This window comes from Silene latifolia, chromosome X, assembly GCF_048544455.1.
Source record: "Silene latifolia isolate original U9 population chromosome X, ASM4854445v1, whole genome shotgun sequence".
NCBI lineage: Eukaryota > Viridiplantae > Streptophyta > Magnoliopsida > Caryophyllales > Caryophyllaceae > Silene > Silene latifolia.
This window is the reverse complement of record NC_133537.1, coordinates 303306466-303318330: the sequence shown is the minus strand read 5'-3', so window position 1 is coordinate 303318330 and position 11865 is coordinate 303306466.

Genomic DNA, 11865 nt, shown 5'->3' with positions numbered 1-11865 from the left:
ACGAGGCTCTGATACCAATTGTGGAGTCTATTGATCGAATACGAAAGAGGGGGGGGGGGGGGGTGAATTGAGTATTAAAAACGATGACCGCTTTTTCGAAATATATGATATAAATTAATTACTTGATTTTATTGATTAAGATCAACTAATTAAATTATTAACAATAAATGCAAAATCGAAATAACAATAATAAAGAGAGAGAGAAAGAGAGACACACAGGATTTTGAAGTGGTTCAGTTTCACAAGTCGAAACCTACGTCCACTATTCTCGATTAATAATTTTTAGTACCTTTCTCCGGATTACAAAAATTACCAATCCACTCGTATAATCAACTATATGATTATAACTCAGATTGAGTATCGCTAAATACTCTAGGTTGCTCTTACGTTAATAAGAAAAATACAACGATAAATACTAATCTCTCGTTATGCGAGTGAGTATAATACCCTTGTGTATTTAATATCCTATGGACGCACCAGTTAGGAGGCTGGAGACTTGGAGAACAGAAAAGGTCCTTAGAGGCAGAGGAAGACCGAGACAGACATGGTTGAGAGTGATAGAGCACGATATGAGAGTTCTGGGGCTAGAGGAGAGTATGGTGACGGAGAGGGCACAATGGAGGGAAAGGATACATGTGGATTTTTAGTATTTGATGTTTTTGACAGATTTAGTGTTTTTTTATTCATTTAATTTAAAGAAATTAATTTAGTTATTTTTCTCTCCTTTATTACACACTTTTTCAACAACCACTTTCTTATAGTGTTGACCTGGTTCATTCCGGATCCTTAACTCTATTTCGGTTTTTAAAAATCGCTTTAATCTTTTCTCTCGATTTAAATTTTAAGTTTTTATAAAAGAAAGACGGAATTCGATTTTAAAACCTCTAAGTTCACCTTGACTTTCCATTACATTTTCGTTCTCCCTTTTTGTTTTTCATCTTCCCTTTTTATTCGCATTTTGAGGCGTGCGTTCACCCATGGACAGTTCGAAAGGATGATTCATGTCAGCCGACCCCAAATCATTTTGGGATTAAGGCTCTGATGTTGTTGTTGTTGTTGAAATTTGTAGATGTGTGTGTCAACAATTAATGTTGAATGAATGAGAGTATTTATAGTAAAGTAAATTAGGGTTTGGAATATTCTGGAATTAGGGCATAGGAATGTTCTGGAAATGTAAAACTTGAAGAACAAGTAAAAAGAGAAAGGAAGGAGTTTGGCCTCCCTAGGGATTCGGCCACCCTAGGGTTTCGGCCTCCTAGTGTTCGGCCCACCTAGGGTTCGGCCACTAGGGTTTGTCCGGCCTCTAGGCCTCCATTGGTCCACTCCTTGCTTCTATAGCCCGCAACAAATCGAGATAGAATTTAGTTAAAGTCCTAGGTTGCATGACGATATAAATATCGTGTTACAAACCAATAGTTTATTTAACTTAAATTCCAATTAATTAATTCCAATTAAAATAAATACTCTCTTATTTTTATAACCATTAAAAATATATTTTCCAAAAATTAACGCATCATTTTTGTCTAGCAATGAAGTTATGTCTATTAGGTCATAACTTCACTAACCTTTAAATCAAACAAAGTAAAACCATTACCGGATGACGACTTATACTATCTAATCTTCAGTAGATCTTCAGTACACGAATCGTCTCTTCACAAGTCTCTCATCTTGAGTCTCGTGGTTGATTTCCAATCTTGATCTCGCTTGAAAACATCGATCAAGTATATTTGAAGTTGTACCTCCTTGGTCCAAACTTCAAGCTTGCGTCATTGTAATTGCTCCTTTCTAAATTAAAACTTAAGCACACAATTACACGCATATGTTTATATATTAAGTCCACATACAAATCATTACTGTCATTATCAAAACAATAAATTAGGACTAAAGGTCCAACAATGCTCTCAGAGTTCGATCTCAAATATGTACCTCTGAAGGTTATAAAGGGGCAAGCCGTTGCGGAGTTCTTCGCAGATAATCCCATCAACGTCACCCAAGCAATATACACGTGGTCATTTCCAGACAAGGACATACTTCAAACCAGTGTAGACTCTTGGGACCTTTATTTTTATGGAGCATCGAATCTAAGAGGATTTGGAATAGGAGTGTTGCTCATTTCTCCTGAAGGTGAGCATACACCACTCTTTGTCAAACGCGACTTCAAGGTGACAAATAACGCAGCAGAATATGAAGCTTGCCTCATCGGGCTACAAGCGGCAGTAAGTTTAGGCATCAAGAATCTTCGAGTTCACGGAGACTTATCCTTGATCATCAACCAAATTACTGGATCCTGGAAGATTCGAAGTGAAAGTCTAGCACCCTATCAGGCTAGGATAGATCAAGTTGCCCAATTCTTCGACAAGGTCACTTATCTACACCTACCTCGCGAAGAGAATCAATTTGCAGACGCTCTTGCAAAACTTGCATCTTTGATCAATATGCCAGACGACATGGTAGAAATGCCTTTATGTATTGAACGACGGTCAGAACCAGCCTATGTACACCAGATTACAGACGAGGAAGAAAATCCAGGGGAACCTTGGTTCCAAGCCATTCTAAATTGCAAGCTCAATGGTACATATCCACCAGATATGGACAAGAGGGGACAACGCGCCATACACCTACTAGCCTCTCAATATCTCCTCATGCAAGGAGAATTGTACAAAAGAACACCTCTTGGTGTAGTTTTGCGCTGCGTTGATCATTCGCAGGCACAAAAAGTGATGGAAGAAGTTGATGATGGAGAATGTGGTCCTCACATGAGTGGACCAATGATGGCAAAGGAAATCACGCGTCTGGGATATTTCTGGACCACGATGGAGTTAGATTGCATCAAGTATGTCAGACATTGCCATAACTGCGAAATCTTCGGGAATCTACAACATGTTCCCCCGTCACTACTCTACACCATGACATCTCCTTGGCCATTTTCTGCTTGGGGAATCGATATCATCGGGTAAATCACTCCAGCCGGAACAGGAGGTCACTGTTTCATTTTAGTAGCTATCGATTACTTCACTAAATGGGTCGAAGCGGCATCTTACACTAGTCTCACAGCCAAGAACGTGGCAAAGTTCATACAAACCTATATCATCTGTCGATATGGTTGCCCACATGAGATCATCAGTGACAATGGATCACATTTCTAGGCTGAGACTGAGCAATTACTAGCCAAATACAAGATCAAGCACCACCATTCCTCGCCATACAGGCCTCAAACTAATGGCGCGGTAGAGGCAGCTAACAAGAATGTCGTCACTATCCTCAAGAAAATGATCGATAATTACCGCGATTGGCCTAACAAGATACCATTCGCATTATGGGGATATCGCACATCAGTTAGGACACCCACTGGGGCTACTCCTTTCTACCTAACATATGGCATGGAAGCGGTACAACCAGTTGAACTAGAAATCCCGTTCTTACGCATTCTGCTCGAAAGTCAAATTCCAGAAGCTGATTGGAAAAGGGATAGATATGAAGAACTCATCCTCTTGGATGAACGAAGATTGCGCGCATTGTATAATGTGCAAACATATCAGGCACGTATCAAACGAGCCTTCAACAAGCGGGTTAAGCTCAGAAACATCAAAGAAGGAGACTTAGTCCTCAAATCAGTCAGAGCTCTACTACTTGTCGATCCACGTGGAAAATTCAAACCCAACTGGGTTGGACCATTCTTAGTCAAGTCCATACTCTCTGGGGGTGCGGTTAAGATTACGGACCTAGACGAAAATGAATTTGCTAGCCCATCCAACCTCGATCAACTGAAACGATATTATGCCTAGTGTAGGACAAGACACGCGCCCCGCGTAACACCCACGTGCTGCTCATGCGACACGAAATAAAATGGCCCTTGCCCCGCTGAAAAGCTTATGTCACTATGTTCTTGCATTTTGACATTTTGTCATCCTCATATCATCAAATAAATTGAATTGTATTTTAGGAGTAAGTAAAGCACATGCTTATTTTCTAGTTCATTACAAGCTCTTGGTTAGAACATCTATTCTTTTACATTTACTCGAACTACGCGCAAGGGTTTGATTTCATTTTCTTAATGAATACGTAGGCAATCCTTTCACAGGATACAACCCGTTATTTTAAGGTGAATAAAAGGACATTTGCATTTGCATTTGAAATTCGACAAGAATAATAAAAGAAAATGACAACAGTTTCTTAACTAATTAATATTTTATCCACTTCTTCCATAAATAATAATAATAAGCCACATAGTATAAAATTCTGAAAAATAAATGCTAGGCTAGGATTCTAAAAACCCCGCCGTTTATTACAAATAATAATAATAATAAATAATACTACGACTAAGGCTACTCTTCTATCTTTCCTTCGCCTTTGTCATTTTTGTCATACCTTTTATCTCGACCACGAGCTGGGCGCTCATGTTCTATCGCTGACCGAATCACCAAAGGTCTCTCTCGCGGTCTCGCCATACCATTTCAGTTTACCACCATCTCTGCGGCAGGAGCGCTCTTCGGTTTCTTTTTCGGATGAACAACTCGGAATCCGGCCTCTTCCTCCTCCTCAGTCAAGTATTTATGGTTCTTCTTTGCTACTTCGCGAATCTTGTAGTCGACAGGCTCGTGCTTCCTCAATTTCTCGCGCTCTTCAGGAGTAGCAGCCTTCCTCCATTGCAGATATGAATCAGATACCCACAAGAAGCCAACAGGACAAAGTATAAACCACACGTTCCTTTGAGCCCACTTGAGGGCCCACTCTCGTCGAATCTCTGTCGTATGTGCCAAAGCAGTCTGAGGAACAGTGTCAAGCTTAGGGAACTTCTGCTTAAGGCCAACTTGCCTCATCAATCTCTCCGAGAAGATACAAACCATAAATTCCAAGCCAGGAATGCGAACTGACCGAGTCGGGTCTAAAGATGAAACTCCGTGACTGACCTGAAATGCCACCATGGCACGATCCATCGGATCAAGGAGCTCCTTCATTCTTCAACTTGTTCTCCCAATAGTTGCAAACTCGAGCAAAATCCATCATGTAGAGCCTGGTCCTCATCACAATCGACCGAGCATGGTATCCTGGAATATTCACGGGGGGCTCGATCAGCCGCAATCGCTCCATGAGCCAAACCTACAAAGGATGACGGGAATTAATCCCCATATGGTTAACCAAAAAAAAAAAAAGTTGGTTCACATACAAAAAAAAAAAGAAAGAAGGAGAAGAAAGCTGGTTCTCACCTGTAGAATAATAGGACTACCCAAATAAGGAAGCTCGCGGTTGGCTTTTTTGTTGTCCAACCCCAGAATGATCTCTCCTAAGCAAAGGCACGCTGGGCTCCTGCGCAGCTCCATCTGTTCCACTATGCTCAAGAAGCGAGGATCCCCTCTCATCTCCTTATCAACGTGCCCTTGAAGGACATAACAGTGAAGTAGATAGAATCCAAACGCCCTGCGTCTCGCGACATAAGATATAGAAGGGTCTTCCCTGTTTATAAATCGATCAATGAAGTCAAGCATACGAACTCCTTTTGAGGTCACAAGATGGTCGACCTCAGCTTTAATCAGTCCCAACAAGTCTCTGAATTTGCCCTTATACCCCTGAGAGTTAGAAGGTATGGCGAGAGCATTTTCTGGGTCCCATCCTCCTATAGCAGCTATCTCCGCCGGAAAAGGACAAATATCGCCTCCAGGAAAGGCAAACACATGGAAATTAGGGTCCCAATAGTCAAGACAAGCATCCAAGAAAGGTTTCACTATCTTCACTAATTTGAGACTCAAGATTGATCCCTAATTAAAGGCGCCCATGTCGTGTTTCTCCACACTTGTGAACTCATTTGTCCAATCCTTGAGACGGTTTTCGAAGGCATCCATAATTTTGAATTCTTTTGGAATATATGGGAGTTTTTATGAAATAGACGGAAGAAAGATGGAGGAATTATGAGAATAAAAGCCTCCCCGACGTCTCTATTTATACTTAAAGCCGTTTCCTAATTTCCGTCAGGTCTGACCAGCTAGGGATGTGGCGCAACACCTTCTGCGCCTCTTCGAAGGGTCGTAGCTCTTGCTGCGCCTCTTCCCCAAGCTGATTTCCGTGGTTTTCCGCTTTGAATCTTTCCTAATTTATTTCGGTTATAATTTCCTATTCATATAGGTTATTATCTTGGTAATTTCGTCCAATTACCAAATTTTATGTTTCCTGAAGTTCCCGGGCACGCCTTTCGAGACAAAAACGACATTCTCGGCAAACGAGCACACTTACCCATTTTATTTTATTTTCTTTTTTAGGGGAATCTTTTCGCTCCTCATTCCACATTTTATTTCAAACTTATACATTTCTTTTTTTTACGTTTTTTAGGGGGTAGCCCTCCCTACCATCCAGTCATTTTTCCTGGCATTTTTTTGTCATTTTCGCTCATTACTGGGCAATTTTTCTAGAAATCATTTTTGCTCATTTACGGGCACTTTTTTGCTTTTCTCATTTTGCGCTATATAGAGCCATGTGTATATTACGTGTCACGCGTGTAAATTCTGTGTAAATTTCGGCAGCATGACGGCGTAAACTGTCATCTACCAAACCTGTTTCTAAGCTAACCTGCAGGAACAACATGCAACCCAGCAGCAAGGGAACTCAGGCCTCTATATATACAACCAAAGTGCAACAAAGTACAACCAACTAGGGGCTTTTGCCCGAAACAGGTCCGAAAATACAAACAGAGTCCAAAATGTACAACGTATATACAAGACGACAACCAAAAATGGAAAGAGCAGCTACTCCTGGCCGCCACTTAACTCAGCTACGGTCGCCTCGAGGGTGGCGATCTCAGCTTCCCTGACCTCCAACTCCCTCAGCAGGCGAGCTGTCTCCTCCTGGGACAGCCTCAGCTTGGACTCCAAGTCTCGCTCCCTCTGCAAGTGATAAATAAATGCCTCATTTCAATCATTTCATTCAACCATTTCAAATAAATGCGAGAAATTACAACAACGCTCAAAGTAAAGAGAATTGGAGGTTCATACCTCTCGTCCTCGGCCACCTGCAAGTGCCTCAACAGTCGTAGCCTGTAGCCCGCAGCCCGTTGGCCACCCTCCACTGTGGGAAATATCGGTATATTTCATCAAGAAAATTCGGATTATAACGAAATTATGAAATATGAAATTACGAGTCATAAACGAAATTACATAAACAAAAGAATAGAGATTAGAATTAACATCCGGTCCTAGAAATTTGGCCTAAGAACAAATATCGAGATCGATATTCACCTAATCGTTGCACCCAAGATGCTCCGAGAAATGCCTCTTTCTTGCTAGAAAGAAAACCCTAATTTTCTAATAATTTTAGGGTAGTTTTTAGGGTTTTGTGATGTGAGTGTTTTTGTGAAAAATCTAGTCAGAAAAATAATACTCCCCTCTCTCCTCTTAAACCGTCCAAAAGAGAGAAATGAGGGGAAGATATTTTTCTTCCTTTTTTTCTCAAACCGTGTAACCCAAAAATAAGGAGAAAATCTTCTTATTTTTGGTAGTTATCATATTATATAAAATGTGTATAATTATCAATTGTCATTTATGTCGTCACATATAAATAAGTCCACATACAACAGTTTGTAGTCGATTTATTAATACCGGTCTGTCAACATTTATTATGACAATTTCGTATAATATATACATTAACTATAAATATCGCATATTTATAATTTGCTAATTAAATATAACCGTTTATGTTTAATTACGAAGTAACATCTTAATTCGTTTAAGCTAACATTATATACATTAATTAAATATAACTGTTTATATTCAATTTACGAATTAACAATTAATTCGTCTCAGCTGATATTATTTAATTGTATTAAATAATCGACTCATCATCACATTGACTAACCTTTTAGTCAAATACATGGACTAACCTTTTAGTCATATAAGGCATCAATGTGATTATATTTTCATATAATCACATCTCTCAAACACATCCTTTAGGTGTGACTTTTAGGGACCAGTTGATCACCGCCATCAGTATGATAATAACGTCAAACTTCTAGCAAGCCAACCGTTATTAGTAAACGTTAATCAACTGATAAAATACTAAGTATACCCTGTGAACCTATAAGAGATTTATACACGTTATCACACTAACCGTGGAGGACACTAGCTCCAACAATCTCCCACTTGTCCTCACAAGTGTATGTGCGATAACCGATTCTCATATCCTTAATTTCTCCCACTCAATGTAAAACAATTTGCAAAATCCGTATTCACAAAGGTCGTATTTTACAAGTGATCAATATCAAGAGTGGTTTTTCCGACTAGAGAGTAACTTAACTGATAAATGAATTATCATTCGAGCATGGCCATGCATTTCAGTTACAACTCCTCAAGTGGCCCTGAGAAATGACTAAACCTGATAAAGGTTAGATATTTTCTTCAACTCGAATCCGGCAGATATAAGCACAGTATGAAATGACCCAGTAAAAATCGCTTAGCCTCCTGCTTACTGATGGTCGACCATGAGAAAGAAACCAAAGTCACCCAAAAAATGCCTTAATCTCAAGACACAGTCGATAGTCAAAAGAATCGACTCTAGGAACACAATGGACGTCCAATCCACGACCTGACACCGAATGTTTTTAAACATTTAGGACTCCATTACGTTGTCACAATATCCTACGAGGTATCGTTATAACTCGCATATGTGATCGATCAGCCAACCGTTTGACTTATGGCTCGTTGAACCCACCATCAATCAACTTCACAATATAATAGCCAGAGTTATCAGCTCATGTAGGCGATTACGGACCAAAACAAATATAATGTAATTCAGTTCACTTTGTGGCGTTCAATGTTGTCGTACAATCCACATGAAAAACAAAATATGAAATAATACGATGAAGTTATAAATAGCATATGAAAAAGAAAATGTATCGAATCCATAAGCAACTAGTACAACTCAGGAACACGTTTAATTTCCATGGAAATAGCGTGCCCTTCACGCTTATCATATTTCAATGGTTTAGTGAGAGGATCCGCGATGTTGTCATCCAAAGCAATCTTGTCAATCACTATCTCCTCTTGCTCCACGTAATCACGGATCAGGTGAGCCTACTGATGTACATGTCTAGACTTGTTGCTTGACTTAGGCTCCTTGGCCTGGAAGATGGCACCTCTATTGTCACAATAGATGGTGATTGGGTCATTCGAACTAGGAACTATGGTTAGTCCTTGTATGAATTGACGCATCCATATAGCTTCCTTTCACGCTTTCAAGCGGCATAGTACTTGGATTCAGTAGTAGAATCTGCTACAACTTCCTGTTTGGAACTTTTCCAGTGACCGCAAAGACCATTAAGAGTAAAGACGAATCCAGACTGAGATTTCGAATCATCTCGATCCGTTTCGAAGCTAGCATCTGCGTAACCGATTGCACATAGCTTAGTATCTCCTCCATAAGCCAATGCCCAATCCTTTGTTCTCTGTAGGTACTTAAGGATGTTTTTAACAGCCATCCAGTGTGTTTCACCTAGATTGCCTTGGTACCGACTCGTCATACTCAATGCATATGCCACGTCTGGACGTGTGCATATCATGGCATACATGATTGATCCTATGGCTGATGCATAAGGAACGCGACTCATGTGTTCAACCCCTTCAGGTGTCTTGGGTGACTGAGACTTGCTCAAATGCATCCCAGAAGTCATTGGAAGGTTCCTCTTCTTGGAGTTGGTCATGCTGAACCTATCAAGAATCTTATCTAAATAAGACTCCTGACTCAGTGATAATATCCATCGTGATCTATCTCGATAGATACGGATTCCCAATATGCGTTGTGCCTCACCCAGATCTTTCATCTGGAAATGGCTCTTCAACCATCCTTTTACCGAAGATAAGAGAGGAATGCCATTCCCAATCAAGAGTATGTCATCGACATACAATATCAAGAAAACAATCTTGCTCCCACTAGACTTGTCATATAAGCATGGTTTCTCGACCGATCGAGTGAAACCATACTCTTTTATCACTTGGTCGAAATAATGATTCCAACTCTGAGAAGCTTGCTTAAGTCCATAAATGGAACGTTTAAGCTTGCACACTTTCTTAGGATTTTCAGGATCTATGAAACCTTCGGGTTGTACCATGTACAATTCCTTCTCCAAATAACCGTTTAAGAAGGCAGTTTTCACATCTATCTACCAAATTTCATAGTCATGAAAAGCGGTAATCGCTAAGATTATCCGAATGGAACGCAGCATAACTACGGGTGCAAAAATTTCATCATAATGTAATCCGTGCACTTGAGTGAAACCTTTTGCCACTAGTCGTGACTTATAGGTATCTGGTTGCCCTTCTACAGAATGCTTTATTTTGTAAAGCCATTTACACTGAAGAGGTCATACCTTGTTAGGTAAATCAACAAGATCCCATACGTCATTCTCATACATGGAGTCCATCTCGGATCGCATGGCTTCAAGCCATAACTTAGAGTCGGAACAGGTCATGGCATCTTTATAGGTAGCGGGTTCATTACTCTCTAGGAGCAAAACGTCATTTTCCTCGACCATACCAATGTATCTGTCTGGAGGATTAGAGACTCTACCCGACCTCCTAGGTTCCTGAGGAATATTAACAGTGTCATTAGTTGAAGGAACATCTTCCTCCATCTGTTCCTCGGTTGTTGGTTCTTGAATCTCCGAAAACTCGAAGGTTCTATTACTTGACTTGTTCTCGAGAAATTCTTTCTCTAAGAACTTTGCACTAGCCGCAACAAAAACTCGATGTTCGGTAGGCGAATAGAAGTAATGACCAAACATTCCTTTTGGATAACCAATAAAGTATGTCTTGATCGATCGCGGGCTGAGCTTATCCTCGTGTCTCCACTTGAAATAAGCCTCGCAGCCCCAAACCCAAAAAAAGGACAAGTTAGGGACCGTTCCCTTCCATATTTCATACGGAGTCTTGTCGACAGCTTTAGACGGACTTCGGTTAAGTATAAGAGCAGCTGACAAAAGAGCAAAACCCCATAATGAATCAGGTACTACCGTGTGACTCATCATGGATCGAACCATATCAATTAGTGTTCGATTTCTCCGTTCGGACACACCATTTAATTGAGGTGTTCCAGGTGGAGTTAACTGTAAAACTATTCCACAGTCTTTAAGGTGTTGATCAAACTCATTTGAAAGATATTCGCCACCACGATCTGAACGGAGTTCTTTAACCTTTCTTCCCAGTTGGTTCTCAACCTTATTCTGGTATTCTTTGAATTTTTCAAAAGACTCACTTTTATGCTTCATTAAGTAGACATATCCGTATCTACTCAAATCATCCATGAAAGTGACAAAATATCTACAGCCGTCTCTTGTGGTGATTGACATAGGTCCACATACATCAGTATGTATGAGTCCTAATAGGTCATTAGCGCGCATTCCAACACCTTTGAAGGAAATTCGAGTCATTTTGCCGATAAGACATGATTCACACGTGCCAAATGATGAGAAATCAAATGTGGAGATAGTCCCATTCTTAATGAGTTTCTTTACACGTTTTTCATTTATATGTCCCATTCGACAATGCCATAGATAAGTTTGATCTTTGTCACCAACCTTTAATTTCTTATTATTCACATGTAATATATCTGTGGTTTGATCTAAGATATAAATTCCATTCATGGAAACTGCTTTGCCATAAACCATTTCATTAAAAGAGAAAATACAGCTATTGTCCTTTATTAAAAATGAAAAACCGTCTTTATCAAGTACGGAAACAGAAATAATATTCTTAGATAAACTGGGTACATAGTAACAGTTATATAAATATAACTCAAAACCACTCGGGAGCTGGATTACGTATGTTCCCATTGAGACTGCAGCAACTCTTACTCCATTCCCGACTCGCAGGTCCACGTCACCCTTTG